The sequence below is a fragment of the Giraffa tippelskirchi genome, chromosome 4 (assembly GCF_054371585.1).
Source record: "Giraffa tippelskirchi isolate mGirTip1 chromosome 4, T2T-mGirTip1v1.2.pri, whole genome shotgun sequence".
Taxonomy (NCBI): Eukaryota; Metazoa; Chordata; class Mammalia; order Artiodactyla; family Giraffidae; genus Giraffa; species Giraffa tippelskirchi.
The window spans coordinates 7866129-7883805 of NC_137278.1; the positions used below are offsets into that span (position 1 = coordinate 7866129).

At 55.0% G+C, this 17677-nt stretch overlaps 1 non-coding gene across 1 annotated transcript; it reads right to left on the bottom strand.

Annotated features, from left to right (window-relative positions):
* Window positions 1–9062: 9062 nt before the first annotated feature.
* Window positions 9063–9272, bottom strand: LOC145504153 (small nucleolar RNA U3). The gene has a single exon (XR_014052130.1). It is a non-coding gene; the product is annotated as a small nucleolar RNA U3 (small nucleolar RNA).
* Between the last annotated feature and the right edge of the window lie 8405 nt (window positions 9273–17677).

Genomic DNA, 17677 nt, shown 5'->3' on the forward strand with positions numbered 1-17677 from the left:
TCCGAGCCGCCGCGGAGTTTCAGAATACTCGACTACGACTCCCCCTCGGGGCGTGCAATCCCCGGAATCCGGCTTCACGGAGCGCCCAACGCCCCTGAATCCGGACTGGCTGGCCATCTGTCCGACCCTCGGACCTGAGCTGCGTGCGGACCCGGCGACACCGCCACGGCCCTTTCCTGGGTTCCCGGGCTGTCGGCCCCTCCGCCGTCCCGGCCCCGGGCGCCCTCTGGCGGGCCCAGACGGAACTTCGCAGAGCCAGACCCGCTAAGGGGTGCCGGGAGGCGGGTGGAAGGGGAGGTCCCACTGACCTGCACGCGCAATCCCGCCGCGGTCCGAGCCTGGCGTCTCCTGCGCGTCATCGTCCTCGCCTCCGTCGCCAGCACCAGCACGGCTCCGGGCCTTTAGGAGAGCAAAGCCTACTCTTAGACTGAGTGTCCTAGACTGAGTGTAGAACAAGGGGCACCACACAGCCCTCCCTCACGGTGTCCCAGACCCCCCACTCCAAAGCAGGGTGACTCCAGTGTCTGGTCAGAGTCGGGGTCCTCAGGCCCCTTACTGGGATGGAAATGGATCTCCAGCCTCTCTTAGGGAAGAGGAGGGCCCTGGAGGCACCAGCGGTGGGGTCTATCTCCTTTGCCACCGATTTCAGGCAGGTAGGTCACTTTTCTCCTGAGTCTCAGGGCCTCCTGGGTAGAACTGGGCTGGAACAGCGCCCATCTAGCAGGGTTTGCAAGGATTCCTTGAGAGCGTGAATGCACTTGAATTATATGCATGGAGCCTGGCAGGGGAGAAGAATTCCTGGGGCAGGAAGCTAGGACTGGAGAAGCCAGGCTCTCCTTACATTCAGCCCCTCACCCAGGTGGCCCTGCCCGACGGAAGGCCTGAGGTCCCTCCCCCAAAACATCATGGGGAAGTGAGTCCCTCCCCTTGCATGGTTGCTTCTTTCTATCCCCCATCCCCAAAGGAAGGAAGGAAAGTCGCTCAGTCGTGTCGGACTCTTTGCGACCCCGTGGACTGTAGCCTGCCAGGCTCCTCCGTCCACGGGATTCTCCAGGCAAGAACACTGGAGTGGTTTGCCATTTCCTTCTCCAGAGGATCTTCCCGACCCAGGGATCGAACCCAGGTCTCCCGCATTGGAGGCAGACGCTTTAACCTCTGAGCCACCAGGGAAGTCCCCCACCCCCAAACCGCACCACAAAACATGTGGAATCTTAGTTCCCCAGCCAGGGATTGAACCCACACCGCCCCCTGCACTGGAAGCAAGGAGCCAACCACTGGACTGCCAGGGGAAGTCCTGAGGATACTCTTTTCTAAAGCAAAGCAGTGTCCCCTGCTTCACCCATCCCAGAGTTATCCCAGAGCTTCTGCCCATGCTATTAGTCATGGGGCTTTCAGATTCTTCCCTCACCTCAAGTCATCCTTCTTCTCCCAATGCACTGACCCCTCCCACCTTCACCTCTCTCCCTCCCCAGTCCACCCAGTGGTCCAGCCAGTTGCTGACTGCCTTGCCCCAGGTTTCCCCCATCACTCCTGCCTGGAAAAACCCTATAGCCATCTTCCTTTGGGGCACACTCCGGATCTCCACTCCCCACTGGCCTTGCACTGAGCCCAACAATTCAGTTTCCCTGTGCTCCTGCCCGCCGTCCTTCCGCAAATAAATATTTTTCAGAGAGTGAGGGGGGCCTCCCTGGTGGCTCAGTGGGAAAGAATCCTCCTGCCAATGTGGGAGACACATGTTGGATCCCTGATCCAGGAAGATCCCACCTGCCCCAGAGCAGCTAAGCCCATGCGCCACAGCTGTGGAGTCTGTGCTCCAGAGCCTGGGAGCTGCAACTACCGAAGCCCACACGCCCTAGAGCCCATGCTCTGCAACAAGAGAAGCCATTGCAATGAGAAGCCTGTGCACCGCAACTAGAGAGGAGCCTCTGCTCACTGCAACTAGAGAAAAAGCCCGCGCAGCAACAGTGATCAAAAAATCTATTTTTTTTTAATAAAAGAGAGAGAGAGAAGCCATCACCTGTGACCTCTTATTTCCAGCTTCCAAACTTTCCACTCCCTGCTGCCAAACCAGTCTCTTCTCTCACCACCTGTCATTATGGCAGAGCACCCCTTTCTCATAACAGAACCATCCTTGGACTCCAAAAAAAAAAACGCCATCCCTTTGCCCTTCCTGGATCACCAACACCCCTTTCTTCTGGATCTTTCCTTCAACATTCCAAAGGACTTAAAGCTGCCCCAACTTAAAATACGAATACAGTCAGCTGCCTGTGGCCCCCAGCGGCAGCCCTATCTCTCTCTTTCCCTCCAAATCTCTGGAAAGGGGGATGTGACCTATGCTTTGCTTCTGGTCTCACTTCCCCACCTTCATTCCCTGCTTGACACACACCAAGGATGCTCCAGACAAACTGCTCCTGCCAAGACCTGCATCCTCCTGGCCACTCCCGGAGTGGAATTCCTCCTCATCCAGGAGGGCTCCCTCCGACACCTGACCTCATACACCACTCCTTCTTTCTGCAAAACTGACATGTGTCTCCACTTCCCACTCGGACCCATCTGTCTAAAATAGAACCCGTCTTTCCTCCAAACCGGCTCCCACTCCAGTGGCCTCCCTCCAACAGGGGACCTGATGATGAGTGCCTCTCTCTCCACCCACTCCACTCTCTCATCGTGGCCAGACCACCTCAGTGTCTCCTGCACATGGTCACTCCTGTGGCTCAGAGCATCAGCACCACACATCTGGGCCACTGCACCTCCCAGTACTCACACCCCTACCCCAGGCTTTCTCCCTGGAAACCATTCTGCACTGAGTGGTCCTTTCTTTTTCTTTTTGTAAAATTTGGCCACACCGCATAGCATGAGAGGCTTCCCTAGTGGCTCAGACAGTAAAGAATCTGCCTGCAATGCAGGAGAGCCAGGTTCGATCCCTGGGTCGGGAAGATCCCCTGGAGAAGGGAATGGCAACCCACTCCAGTATAATTGTTTGGTATAATCCCATGGACAGAGGAGCCTGGTGGGCACAGTCCATGGGGTCACAAAGAGTCAGACATGACTGAGTGACTTCACATGAGGGATCTTAGTTCCCCAACCAAGGATGGAACCTGGGCCCCTCGCCCTGCAGTGAAAGCACCAGGTCCTAACCGCTGGACCACCAGGGAATTCCCTCAGTGGTCTTTTCTAAAGGGCATGATATTACACCCACTGGGGGCAGCCACTGCCCTCAGCATAGAGCTCAGATTCCTCCAGGAACAAAGAGACCCTTCATGGCCTGCCTGATGCTTCTCCATCTTCTCTGACTTCCTTTCCCCATCTCCTGCCCCAGCCAAACTGGACTATGTACAGTTTCTAGAACACTCCATGCTTTAAGACTTTCCCATATCTTTTTTTTTTTTTTTTTTAATTCCTCTGCTTGAACTGGTCTTTCTTTTTCTGGTCCTCTGGAAAGCCTTCCCCAATGTCATGTTGGGGGACCTACCCCTGCATTGCATCCTATATAGTCCCATTCACTCAGCAAATATTTATCTAGCACATGTCATGTGCAGGTAGAATTCTAGGTACTGGGGATACAGAGGTTCCATCTCTGTTCCTAGGGTACTCACATTCTGATGAGTGAAGACAGACAGGAAACAAGCAAACTGACAAATGAATAAATAACTTCAGAGAACAGTAAATGCTATGAACGAAGTAAAACAAGTTAACGAGAACAGAGAGTAGCTGAGAGTGGGAGGCAACATTGAATAGAGAGGTCAGTGGAGATGTTCCGGAGCATAAGGGGAGTCAGCCAAGAGGCAATCTGGGAGGAGATGTTGCATATGGAGATGGGGCCAAGGCCCTGTGGTGGGAACAAGCAAGGAGGCCAGGGTAGTCAGTGCAAAGTGAGCAAGGGGAATATGGTAAGACGTGAGGACCACTTAGGGCCTTAAAGCTATGGTGGGACTTTGGATTTTTTTTTTTAAGTGCAATAGAAAGACATTGGAGAGTGTAAGCAGAGGAGTAACATGGTTTGTCTTAAAAAAATCGCTTTGGCTGCAGCTCAGAGGGTGGACTCTGGGGACAAAGATGGAAGCCTGGGAAAGCATGTAACCAGGAGAGTTGATGATGGTCAGGGCTGAGATGTATAATGGATTAGATGTGAGAAATGGAGGGAGGAGTCAGGTGACTCAAAGGGTCTGATATGGGCTGGGACTGAACAAGGAAGATCTACGAAGGGGCAGTAGAATGTGAAACCAGGTTCTGCATTGGTCCTTGTTGTGACCTGCCTTTTATCAGACCTGCAGGTGGAAAGATCACATGCTGGACCTGCCTGGGTGTGAGTTCTGAGGCAGGGACCCGTCTGCCTTCTTCACCACTTATCCCAGCCCTACAGCAGGGCAACCCAGGCACTGGGTGGGCTCTCGATAGAAATATGATGTTACTGACTAGGGTGGGCTGTCAAGCACCTGTACTCTTACTGACACTCATTTTTTTTTTGCCCCATAATATAAAAATAGGACATACTCTGCAAAGGTAATACGACATCAAACTCAGAAATTCTAAAGCAGTGATTCTCCAAGCATGGTCCCTGGACCAGCCAGCATCAGCCCTGCCTGGAAATTGTTAGAAATACAAATCCCTAGCCCCACCCCCCCACCCCGCCCCATACCTAGGCTTCCCTGGTAGCTCAGCAGTAAAGAAAGCAGGAGACTCGGGAGATGCTGGTTCCATCCCTGGGTCGGGAAGATCCCCTGGAGGAGGAAATGGCAACCCACTCCAGCATTCTTGCCGGGAAAATCCCATGAACAAAGGAGCCTAGCGGGCTACTCCAGCCCAAGGGGTCGCAGAGTTGGACATGACTGAGGAACTGAGCAGCAGCAGCACCACTCCATACCCGCTGAATCAGAAACTCTGGGAGTGGAAGTGAAACAAACCGACAAGCCTTTCAGGTGATTTTGGTACCGACTCAAGACTAGAGCTGCTATTCTATGGAACCTAAGGTCTCATTCTTGGGGTCATGCCTAGAAAAAAATGTTTGGGTCCATCTGGCTGAATAGGACCCAGACCACCCTGGACCAACATCTAGCTGAGCTCTAGATTCCTCCCCCCACCAGCACCTTCACGCCCATCCCTCAGCCTCCGTAGTTCTGGCTGAAGCCAGCTGGTGGCGCCAGTGCCTTAGGCTCCACTCTGGCTTCCAGAAATAAAGAGACCCTGGAAGGACTGTCCCCCTCCCCAGCACCTTCTTCTTCCCTCTGGGAGCCTCAGCTCCAAGGTTTGCCCACTGGCAAAGGCTCTGAAGAGTGGCCTTCATCAGAGAGGGGGCTCTGAGGTTGGCACACCCAAGGTGAGGGCCAACCCCCTCTTCCTGGAGGTTAGGAGGGTGGGTGAGAGAAGACCCTTAGGTCAGAGAGAAATTAGGGGTCTCTGGCCTATGGGATTTGGGGGTCAGGAGCCCTGGCAGGTGGCTGTGGTCTGGTGGACCCTGGCCACACCCTCATTAACCCTCTGCCTTCCTTGCCCAACCTACCTTGAGGTCTCAGGTGCTGCTTCCCTTCCAATGGGTGGGGGCAGCCTAGGGGTACCCCAAGGCCCAGACAGAGCCCCAGAGCTGGGGGTCCTCACAGCCTGGCAGGCAAGTAGATGGGGATGGGAAGCCCACGGCGGAGGGGATGCACGGATGGAGCTCTTACCAGCTGCTAGCTTCACGTCTCCTGGGTTGGGGGCTTTCTGGGCCCCTGTCCTGCTTTGTGGCCAAGGGAGCCCAGGTTCCAAGCCGGAGGAGGAGCCCACACATGGCTCCTGGTCCTGGTCTGCCGCTCTGCAGGTGGGGGTCCCGGAGCCCCCACCAGACTCCCTCCCACCTCAGGTTCCAAGCCGGGTTCCAAGATGACCCAGGGCCGAGTGCAGTCTTGCCCCCCATCTGCTCTGCTGCCCCTCATCCTTCCTATTTGAGGGGAGATGGAGACCCCCCCACACAAATCCCAGCTGGAGTCACCACTCTGCTTAGACCTAGCATAGCTCCAGCCTTCGCTCCGGGAATCTGCTGCTCATCTCCAAGGGTCCCACCCAACGCCCACCCCACCCCAAAGGACCACCCTCTTGCTCTTGGCCAGGCCCTCCTCTCCCAGGAGCCCAGATGTGGAGCTGTCCTCTGAGCCTCTGCCCCAGTCCTCAGGAGGCTGGGGCCCGGCCAGCTGTTTTCCCCGGGCAGCCAGCTGTTTTGCCCATCACGAAGCCGCCCTGGCTTCTCTGCTAAGATCATTGCCTGCTGCGTTGCTGCGGCTGAACGGCTGAACTGCAGCGTGGCAGCCCCGCTGGGCCAGGGCCTGGGAGCTGTTAACTCCTCTGGGCCCAGGCAACCCCTGCCCCTCCCAGCCTGATCCCTTTGGCCTTCCTCCTGCAGCAGTAGCCCGTTGCCACACTTCTAGAGACCCCCAAGTAGGCCAAGCATTACTGCCCCCACCCCCACTCAACAACTCCGAACCCAACCCTCAGCCTCTCCCCTCAACAGGGCCTTGTCCTCAGGTGACCCCAGGTGAGAGGAAGGTTCCAAAGGATAAACGCTACCCCATTCAGAATAATAAGAGGAATAGCTCTCATTAACTGTGTGCTGTGTGCCAGGCATTGTGCTAAGTGCTTGAAACGCATCATCTAACTGAATTTTCACAACAACCCTATGAAGTAGGGAAGACCTTCATTTTATAGGTGAGAATACCAGGGCACGGCAAAGCTAAGTCACTAGCTCAAGCCCACACAGAACCGAGCTTCGAAACTCCAACCAGACTGCCTGCCTCTCTGGCTGGCCCTGGTGGGCTGTTGTTTAAGCTTCCCTGAGCGTCTCACCCAGGCTTTCTTTCTCTGGTCTAGACCTCAGTAGCGCCGTCTGTGAAATGGGAAGCTGACGGGTGGAATCACACCACACCGGCTCCGTGGGCTGAGTCGGGAGCAGCGCCAGGCTCTGTGCTCAGCACCTTCCAAGTATTATTAGCGGATCATTCCTCTCAGTGGCAGCGGTCAGCCTGGGCTGAGATCCCAGCTTTCCTGCTTCCCGGCAGCCTGGGTTTGGGCAAGGGAGTTTACCTCTCAGAATCTCCGTATCCAAAGCTGGAAAATGGATATAGGAACAGTATCTACTGTTGATTTTTTGTGAAAAGGATGAGATAAAACAGGTAAAGTGGTTGACCTGTACCTGACACAGACAGAGTGGGTGGGAAATGTTACTCCTTCCTATTATGACTATAAACCACAACCTGGGGACTTCCCTGGTGGCTTCATGGCTAAGATTCCACTCTCCCAATGCAGGGGGCACAGGTTTGATCCCTGGTCAGAGAACTGGATCCCACATGCCGCAGCTAAGACCCAGCGCAGCCAAATAAATAAGTAAATAAGGGCTTTCCTGGGGGCTCAGTGGTAAAGGATCTCCCTGCCAATACAGGAGACATGGGTTCAATCCCCGATCTGGGAAGATCCCACATGCCTTGGAGCAAGCAGCGGAGCCCGTGCTTGCTGAGCCTGTGCACCCTGGAGCCCGTGCTCCACAATAAGAAAAGCCATCATAATGAGAAGTCCACGCACCACAACACCTTGCCTTCTGCAACTAGAGAAAAGCCCGCACAGCAAAGAAGACCCAGCACAGCCAAAAATAGATCAACTAATTTTTAAAAAGTAAATAAATAAATATTTTAGGAAATAAAATAGGGGACTTCCCTGGTGGTCCAGAGGCTAAAACTCCAATGCTCCCAGTGCAGGGGACCCAGGTTCGATCCCTGGTCAGGGAACTAGATCCCACATACTGCAACTAAAACCCAGCACAGTCAAATAAATAAATAAAAATGAATATTAAAAAAATAAATAAACACAATCTTGGAAGGATCTGAATGGCCCACCCACCACAGTGCACCCCCATGCCCAGCATGGAGCTGGCATGTTTGAGGGCTCTGTCATTTCTTGTGAATGCGTGTACCCTGGTTCAGTGATACCCATACCCACCCGGGCACAGCAGGCTTTGAGCAGTGGGAATCCCCAGGTGCCCGGCTCTGAACTCATCCTGAGGCCGGAACCTGGCCTGTCGGGAAGCGCAGGACAGACAAGGGAACAGGGACAATCCCAGGGCTGAGACAGCCCAGAAGGTGACTGGGCTGTGGCTGGGTGGGATCTCAGGGTCTGGGAACGACCCTTCAGGATGCAGTGACCCGTGCTCTTCCCCTTTGTCCCCTCCCCCCTGCCCACCATGGGTCAGCTCCCTGGTCCCAGCCTAGACATCTGGAACTGGGACAGACAAAGGGCCGCGAGGAGGGACAATAACCTTCTGTCCATTTTCAGATGCCGGGCCGGGCCTGGCCAGGGCTGGGGGCCGGAGCCCCGGCAAGGCGGTGCCAGGCCCCCCGCGGGCAGCGGACAATGTTGGCAGTGATGGAGAGGAGGCATTTCAAAGCGTTTTGTTCCCAATGACCCCCTCCCCCCAACATCTCGCCCCAGCTCGGGGTGAGGCCCCAGCCCCACCCCCAGCCACCCAAGCCCCTGCTCCGGGGCGGCTTGGGGACCGGCCACATTCTTGACCTCAGGGGAAAAGTTTAGACTCTCTGCGCCCTGGGCAACAATAACAGTGTCACAGACCTGATTTAGGAGCAGCGCTTACCATCACAAAGCGGCAGACAAAGAGCTTGGTCTGAGAACGAGTCAGGCCTCTGCGCCTACTCCTCCAACCTCTGTTCACTCCTCTCCCGGGCTCTGCCTGGGCAGGACTGGGTACCAGGGCCTGACCCTGGGCACAGAAAGCCAGGGCAGGACTCAGGAGTGAAGCAAAAGGGATGGGGGATCCAACTGGGGATGAGGGAGCCTGAGAGCTTTCCTGAGAGTCCCTCTCCTCTCTGGGCCTCAGGTTTCTCTCTCTGTAACCAGGTGGCTAAACTATAAGGCTGAAAGCAAGAGGTTCTGATCCTGCAGACAGGGGGGGTCTCTTTGATGATGATCATGAAAAGGATTTCTCACTTCATTCTGGGCGCTTCACAGAAGCCAGGCACTGAGATCACTGACTGACTCTTTGCTACCTTAAGCCACCACTTCTTTTTCTTTTTTGAATGATGGAGACCACGCAGCAGCATCCTCTGCCTCTTACTCTCCCAAAGGAAGAGAAGAATTATCAACAGCCAGTGGCAGTTGCAGAAACAACCCTCAGAGCAGGTTTCACACTTGAGAGAGAACGGTGAGCCTCTTCCTCGGGGTTTCTGGTGTTGGACAGGGTCAGAGAAACTTCTCTAGTAATGAACTATAGACAGGATTCCTGAAAGGAGAGTTTTTCATCCCCCTTGATCATTTAATCCTCACCAACCTCACAAAGGAGGTGTACTGTTAACCCTAGTTTGCAGTTGATAACTGAGGCTCAGAGAAGCTGAGTTGCTTGTCCAAAACCACACAGCTTGGAGGTTACGGAGCTGAGACATAAGGCAAGGCTGGTTCCCCTCTGATTATAGATTCTACTGTGGAGGGAAGGAGAGAAGGACAACGAGGCAGCTGGACCCTGCTGAGTCCTGGGTGGGAGGGCCTCTCCTCCCAGCCAGAAGGCTATGAATAAATAAATGTCTGATTACCCCCAGGGGGAATTCCACCCTTGGAGCAGGTGCCTTTAAAAACTAGATTGATTCTTGTCTGTGAGCAGAGGTTGGCCTGGCCAGACACCCAGATGCAGGGGATTGGACACAATGACCTCTAGTGGAGACCTCCTAGTAATTAAAAGCAGGATAGGGGAACATTTAAGGGCTTAGGATGCTGGAGCCAGCCTGTGAGTTCGAATCCCAGCTCTGACTTTTCCTAGCAGTGTGTCCACGGACAAGCAACTTCCACTTTCTGCGTCTCTGTTTTCCAGTCTGCAAAACTGCACCCACCTTCTAAGAGACCATTCAGCGAAGTACATGCAAGGCCTTGGAATAGCACCTGACTCAGTGAGGGCTGTCTGCTACAGGCAGGACACCTCAAGGTGGGCACTTTGGGGACCCTGTGGCAGGCAGTCAGCTGTTGGCCTCGCTTTCCAAGAAGTGGTTGGGCTTTGATTGCAGCATGAGGCACTGTGGTTACACCCTGAGCTCTAAGGGGGCCCTGTGTTCTGGGATCCGAAAGGCCAAGGCCAACCACAGCGTCTGAGGGGCCATCAGAAGAGACTGTGGCTTCTCTGATGCCTGGGCAGGGTCTCTTGGGGCCTGGGCACGGTGCCTGGAGAGAGGATGGAAAGCGAAGGACATCCTGGGAGGTGCTGTCCACAGTCTGCCCTCCCGCTGCTGTCCCTGAAAATCCAGAGGGACCAAGCCGCATGTGGAGGGGGATGGCCAGGGACCTATGCACGGCGTCCACAGCGCAAACGGCACTGCCCCTGGCATCCTCAGGGGGCCTGGCGGGCTTGAGTTCCAACTCCGCCACCAAGATGAGTTGCTACCCCTCTCTGAGCTCATCCCAAAGGTCATTTAGGATCCAGAGTGTTCAGAGGAGACCATCCCAGGAGCCTCTGTGATTCTACAGGTCTAATCAAAAAGTTGGCTTGGAATCCAAGAGTCTTGATCGCCAGACTCCAGCCCCTTCTGCCTCCCTTCATCTGCAGACTTCAGCTCCAGCTCCTCTAATCACCTTTTGGCTCCTCTCACCAAACTACCAATGCCACGCGCACCGCAGACAGAGGGCGGAACAGTCCGACAGAAACTGGTGCGGATTTCTGGGGATGCGTGGGGCTCCCGGGAGCCCCAACAAGGACAGCCTGCCATTCCCTCACTGCCTGCTTGTGAGGCTGGAGGAACACTCACCTGTGGGGCAGAGCGTCTGTCTTGGGGTCCCCTCGGGCCGGGAGGCGGGTGGCGCTGCTGGAGCCGCCATCTCTGGCACAAGGTGACTTCTCTACCCAGTTCCTGCTGCTGAGAAGGGCCGGTCAGGGAAGCCTTCAGGTGCCAGCCCGCCCTTCCTGGCCACAGATTTTCCTGGCATCTGCCAGGCAGGGAGGGCACTGGCTGAGGGCTGGGCCGTAGGGCTGGGCAGGACTGGGGCAAAGGTGTCTCCTAGGGGGCTTGCCCATGGTCCCTGAACCCACTCCCTCTCTGGACATTGTGGGCCGGGGGTCCAGGAAGCCATGGGCCCTTGGGAACCCGGAGAGGGTGGATGGAGGAAGGCTGAGAGGAGCCCCAGGCCCCTGCCCCATCCTGCCCCCCGCACCCCTCCACACCCCCCGCCCCAGCAGGCCAGCACGGGCTCAGGCTGAGGTGTTTGTTTTTCCTGTCTTCACACTGACTCCATTCAGAGCGGCCTTTCTCCACCCCGGGCCAGTGGCCAGGGAGCCAGGGCACCAGGGAGAGAGATTACTGCCCCCACCCTCCTCTGTTTGCAACCCCCTCCTGCCATCTTCCCCTGGGGAATGTCAGCCTCGGGGGCTTCCTGGTTTGGGGGGGAACTGCAAAAGTAAGGGGACTAGGGCAGGGGGGGCCCACCCCACCCCCCAGAGAAGAGTAAAAGAGGGAAACCAAATGGAGACGAGGCGGTGGGGCAGACGGGTGAGACGTGAGGTCAGGAAAGAAGAGAAGAGGAACAGGGCTGTACGAGGGCCTGGCAGGGGAGCAGGGCTCCTCACGCAGGAGGCCCAGGCAGAGGTGGGTGGGGGAGCGACAGGGCATGGGACTGGCACTGGATGCGAGGAGCACCTTGACGAGCTAACGCAGGGCCGCACGCCTGGCTCGGGGCCCTCACGGCTTGGGAGCTCCTGACTCCCACCTGAAGATCAGCCTCTTCTTCATCCCTGGGCCCAGGGCCCCAGGCAGGTGCTGTGACCTGGTCTGGGGCCCCGGGGGAGGGAGGAGGGTGAAAAGTTTCCCCAAGTCAGAAGGCCACGGGGGAGGCTTCTCAGGGGGGTCCCGCTCTTTGCTCCCTCTGACTGTCACGTTGGTACATAAAGGGGGTAGAAAGGTCAGATGTGGCCTTTCAGGCCCGTGGGAAAAACTCTGCCCATTTCCCTAATCCATATTTATTGGTGTGAGACACTGGGGTGGGAGGAAGCCCCCTGCCCCCACCCGTCGCCCCGGCCAGACCAGGTTAGCACTAAGAACAGGCTCCATGTCACCCAAATCCTACTCTTTGTCTCCAGATTGGCTCCAGAGTCCTCCCCCTTCCCTCCTCCCCTTTGCTCCCCCCATCCACCCCCCCGTTTGGGGTTGCCAAGCAACCGTGGAAGGGTAGCTGAGATATTTTCTTTATTACAAGCAAAGGCAAGACAGCATCATGGCCCCAGGAGGGGAGTAGGCTGGGGGCTGTGCTCTGGGGGGACCTCGCTACCTCAGTCTGCTCCTGAGCGAGGGCAGTGGGGAGACAGGGCCTCAGAGCCCAAGAGAAAGGGGAAGGCGGAAGCAAGTGGGGGTGACTAGGTGGACGGGTGAACAAATGGGGACCCAGTCTACACAATGCTGGAGGGAGCGGCGGAGCTCGGTGGCCCAGGCCTGAGCCTTCACCTGTCACCCACCAGCTGTGTGTCCTGGGCCAAGTCACTTCCCTTTTCTGGGCCTAATTCTACCCCTTGATAAAATGAGAATAATAACGTGTATTATCTCATTTAATGCTCACTTTAACCCCATGAGACATTCATTTCCCCCCTCTTTTAATGGCTTAGGAACCTGACGCTCAGAGAGAATGTCATGTGTTTCCCAGGGAAGTGGCAGAAAGTGAAGATTCTTGAGCCTCAACCGTTTTCTTAACACCAGCTTTATTGCAATGTAACCCACATACCATACAACTTGCCCATTTAAAAATGTACAATTTGGGACTTCCCTGATGGTCCAGCGATTAAGAATCCATCTTCCAATGCGGGGGATGCAGGTTCAATCCCTGGTCGAGGAACTAAGATCCAGCATGTCATGGGGCAACTAAGCCTGCACCCCAACTAGAGAGAAGCCCATACACCCCGACTAAAGAAGCCTGGGCATGCTCCAATGAAAGATGCCACATGCCACAACTAAGACCTGATGCAGCCAAATAAATAAATATTTTAAAACATAAAATGTACAGTTTAATCGTTTTTAGTGTATTCAGAGTTGTGTGACCATCACCACAATCAACTTTCAAACCTTTACATCACCCCAAAAGAGAAACCTCGTATCCATTAGTTTTCACTCCCTTTTCCCCCCAAACCTCCCTTCTCTCCATCCCTAGGCGACCACTTTTGCTTTCTGTCTCTACGGATCTGCCGACTCTGAATATTTCCTTAAATGGAATCAGACAATATGTCTGAGTCCCAACTTTTAACTTCCAGTGGTTCCAACATCACCGGGTGCTGGGGAAATAGAGGTGTCAGATGGTGGCTTGGCTAAGGACATGGCCTATGCTGACAGGTAGACTTGGGTCTAAACCTGGGCTCTGCACCTGGGGGCAATCACTTCCTCTGTCTGGGCCTCGGGTTCCTGGTGTGTACAATGGGAACAGCCGTGAGCCTTGAGAAGGGCTTAGCCCAGGGGACTTCCCTGGTGGTCCAGTGGCTAAGAGTGCACTCCCAATGCAGGGCGCCTAGGTTCCATCCTTGGTCAGGGAACTAGATTCCGCAGGTGGCAACTAAGACCTGGTGTACCCAAATAAATAAAAATAAATATTTTTAAGAAGTGTTTAGCCCAGCACCTGGAACTTAATATATGGCTGTTTTGAACTAGATTACAATAACCCATACATCCGCCCCTCTATTAATATTTATCCCTTTACCCTTGCAATTAATAAAAGTTAGCACCATCTACGAGTCAGGCATTCTTCTAGGAGTTGGAGATATAGCAATGAACAGGACATGATCCCTGTCCACATAGGGTTTACATTCTAGGGGAGAAACAAATTCGACAGTGGGTAAATAGCAGGCTTTCGGGGAGGGCTACATGTAATAAAGGGCTTCCCTGGTGGCTCAGTGGTAAAGAATCTGCCTGGCAATGCAGGAGACGCGGGTTTGAGCCCTCATCTGGGAGGGTCCCTTGGAGAAGGAAATGGCAACCCACTCCAGTATTCTTGCCTGGGAAATCCCATGGACAGAGGAGCCTGGTGGGCTACAGGCCATGGGGTGGCCAAAGAGTTGAACAATAACAACGACAACATGTAACACAACAGCACGGCATGAGGGGGTGAAGCAGGCGGGGGGAGGTAGCTACCTCAGTTTGGAAGGTTTCTCTCTCCTGCCTTGACTCGTTTCATGGAGAAGAACGTCTTTTGTAAACTGAAATCTATTATGCAGGGTGGAGGGGTCCTGAGGATCCCCTCTGAGTGGGGCCAGTGGCCGGGCTGTGTCATCTTCTGAGACGGGGGATGTGTCACGTTGTCAATTCATTTCCAGGGCAGGCCACTCCTCAGTCTGTCACCACGTAAGAACACTGGCTGCTCTCAGAGAACTCTGCACGGATGGGGCAGTAGGAGCCCTGAGGGGGCAAGGGCCTGGCCTGGGGAGACTCACTGAGTCATTGCTGGGCTCTTTCCTCTCTCCCAGGCCACACTGAAACCTGGACTGACAGGAGCATTCTGGAACAGGACTCCAGGGGTGGACACATCTGGAACAGGGATGCAGCCTGACTGACCTGTGGCCACAGCTGCTTCCTGTGCACCTGCCTGCCAAGCTCTGGTCCTGAGCCTGCCTCCGAAGCACAGAATCGGCTGCAGCAGGAAGGAAGCCCCTTTAGTGAGCTCCTGGGGCAGTGCCTCCAGCTCCACACTTAGAACTTCAGCTGAGTGGCTATGTTATGCACCCACAGTCAATTCCTTATTCACTTTATCTTCCATTCAGCTGTCCCAATGTCTGTTTTCTCATCCATCTATCTGTCCATCCATCCACCCATTCACTGAATTACGATTCCTATAAAGCATTCACCCATTCTTTCAACGATTAGATTACTTGAGCATATCCTTTGTGCTGGGCACAGTGTCTGGTCTAGTCCTTGGTCAGATGCCAGTCCTGGTAGGAAGGGCATGCCTAACTGGCAGTGTGGGTGACTCTGCCACCTTCTTCCTGAGAGTTGGTCTTTCTTAATAAGGGAGAAGGGAGAGAGCAGAGACTGGGAAGACTTGGGTGCACACTTGAGCCTGAATGTGAATGTGCGTGTGTGTTGTGTTGGAAGATAATGATAAAACCTGACTGCAAGCAAATGCAAGGCGTATACTGACCTTCCCAACACCGTGGCCATCTGGCCTTCTCTAGAGAAGCAGAACAGGCGTGATGGCCCCATTTCACAGAGGCAACAACTAAGGTTCAGTCTGTCGGAATTCACTTGCCTGGAGGTGCAAGGCAATGCAGCCTCTCCCAGACATTGGCTCACATCCTCCCTATTGGGAGAATCAGTTAGTCCTGTATGGTCGCAGAGGATTTTGCTAAAACTTCAGTTAAAGGGTTTTCCTGTGGCCCTCATCCTTTCACTGGGGCTGGTTCCTTTCTGTGTGCCTGTCTGTCTGTCTGTCCACTGGATGGAGATACTTTTGGACAGACAATGTCAATCTCTGTTCATCTTCCCCTTCCCCCTCCTCCCAGGCACCGGCATACACACAGTACGGGTGCTCCCTAAATGTGACTCATCGCTAAGTGACCTGAGTTCACCCGGACCGTTAAGAACTGGGGAAGGGGGGCGGGTGCTCTGCTCTGCCATCACCTAAGCCCAGCCCTCCCACCAGCTCTCACCTGCAAACCAGCAGTAGCCTAACTGGCCTCTGTTGTAGGCCAGCTTGCCTCTATATTCTGCTCCGCACCCCCCCCCCCCCCGGCCACCGACTTGCTACACTCCAGCGCCAGCAAACCTTTAAATATGTAAATCTGAACTTCTCAGACCTTCTAGGATCCCCACTGTGTTTAGGGTAAAATCACAGATCCTCCCAGCATCCTTCGGGGCCCTGCGGGGGTCAATCCCGGCTCTAACGCCACTTCCCCTTTGCGCTCCAGCCATGCCAGAGCTCTTTCCCTCCCAGAACTCCCTAAGTTCCTTTTTTGCCTGTTGGCTTTGGAGGTGCCCTTCTCTCCTCCTCGGCGACCACCCGCCAGCCTTCACCTCGCCGACCCCTCCTCTCCTCCGGGCGGCTCTCCTTTCCTGGCACTCTCCTCCATTGGGCATCTCCTCTGGGGACGTCTGCCCACGGCCGAGTCCCCGCCTAGCACACAGTAGGTAGGCTATAAATACCGCTTCAGTGACTGGCGGGAAGACCCTTCAAGGCTCCTTCGTTTCTCTGAGGGTGAGGGGAACTGACCCTCCTCTGTCCGGAACTGACAGCTTTAAGTAGCTCTGACAGACACCCGTGCAGACTCCTCTCACCCTCTCCATTAAGGTTGTTTCTGCCAGGCTGGTCCAGGTCCGGGGCTGGGCCTGGATTATAATTTATAAACAGACACAGGGTGCCTCCTGGGTTTCTGTTCTCTGAGTGTGCACTTACGCAAGTCCTCTCCGTGTCTTCTGGGGTATCCATATCTCACATCAAGCGTGGGAATCAATGGTGGGAGTCAGCTTCCAGCTCTGGCTCTGTCACCTGCCACTGGGGACTAGGGACTTAGCTAGCCACCAACCTCAGTTTCTTCATCTGTAAAATGGGGCTGATAACAGTGCCTACTTCCCAGAGTCGTTGTGTGGAGTCAACAGGCTCCTACCTTTAAGGCACTTAGTGCTTGGTACTTAAGGCACTTGTCACAGTTATTATCATCAGATGGAGCATTCCCAGGGAGTTAGGACCTGGTGAGCAGGGCTTCCTCTCTATAAAACCTCAACTTCAAGTATTACTCATCAGAAGCCTTTTTTCTCAACTTCCATAAGAAATTCCAAGAAGTTCATGGGGTTCGTGTTGAAGTCAGCGATGGCTATTCAGTGACTGGCTGGGGACAGGGCACTGTATTAGGCTCTCAGTGCAAAAAAGATCAGGAAGACCTACTTCCTGTTCCAGTGAGGAACACAGACTGAGGGAGACTCGCAGTTGAGTGATGGCCCACAGAGTGTGAGCAGAGGAGAGTATTTTGGCAGCAGGGGCAAGGTTGCTTCGGTGCCTGGAGAACCCTGGGGTACATGGAGAGTGGAAAGGGAAGAATAGCCAGGCGTGAGCTCTGCGGGTCAGGAACTGGGTCTATGTCCCCCTGTAGACTGAGAGCCTTCTCTGCACCAGACGTGGCTGGGGTGGGCTGGGGTAGGCGCATATCAGACCTAGACGGAGCCCCTGCCCTCCTGGACCAGAGTGGCTGTCCAGTGGAAGAGACAATGACCAGACAAGAATGAATAGATTCCACGCCCCTCTCACGCCCTCCTGCTCCCCCACCCCACCCCCACATCCCTGGCAGAGCTGAGATATCCAGGAGCCCGCCAGGAGGTATCCTGGGAGTAAGCCCTTGTCCTTGGCCGGAGTCTCTGGACCCCTAGCCGGGGTGTGGTCTCTGGAGATGGTATCTTCGGCTGGCGGGGAGGAGCTGGGGTGGGGGGGGCGCTTGGGACTGAATCTCCCCTCCCTTATCCGGCAGCACAGCCTTTTAAGGGGGTGACCCTCTGACCTCTGCACTGTTTCCCCTCACCCTCCAGCTCCAAGCCCCTGGGGCAGGAGCTTAAGGCAAGAGGGCTTCCCAAGGCCTCAGGTTTAATGCAGATGTGTGTGTGGGGGGGGTGGCGCAGGATTGAGCCTTCAAAGATTCTGGGGTCCCCTGGGCACTCTTGGGGAGCTCAGTCAAGGTCAGGGGCCTAAGTTAGGTCCATGGGAGTGCAGG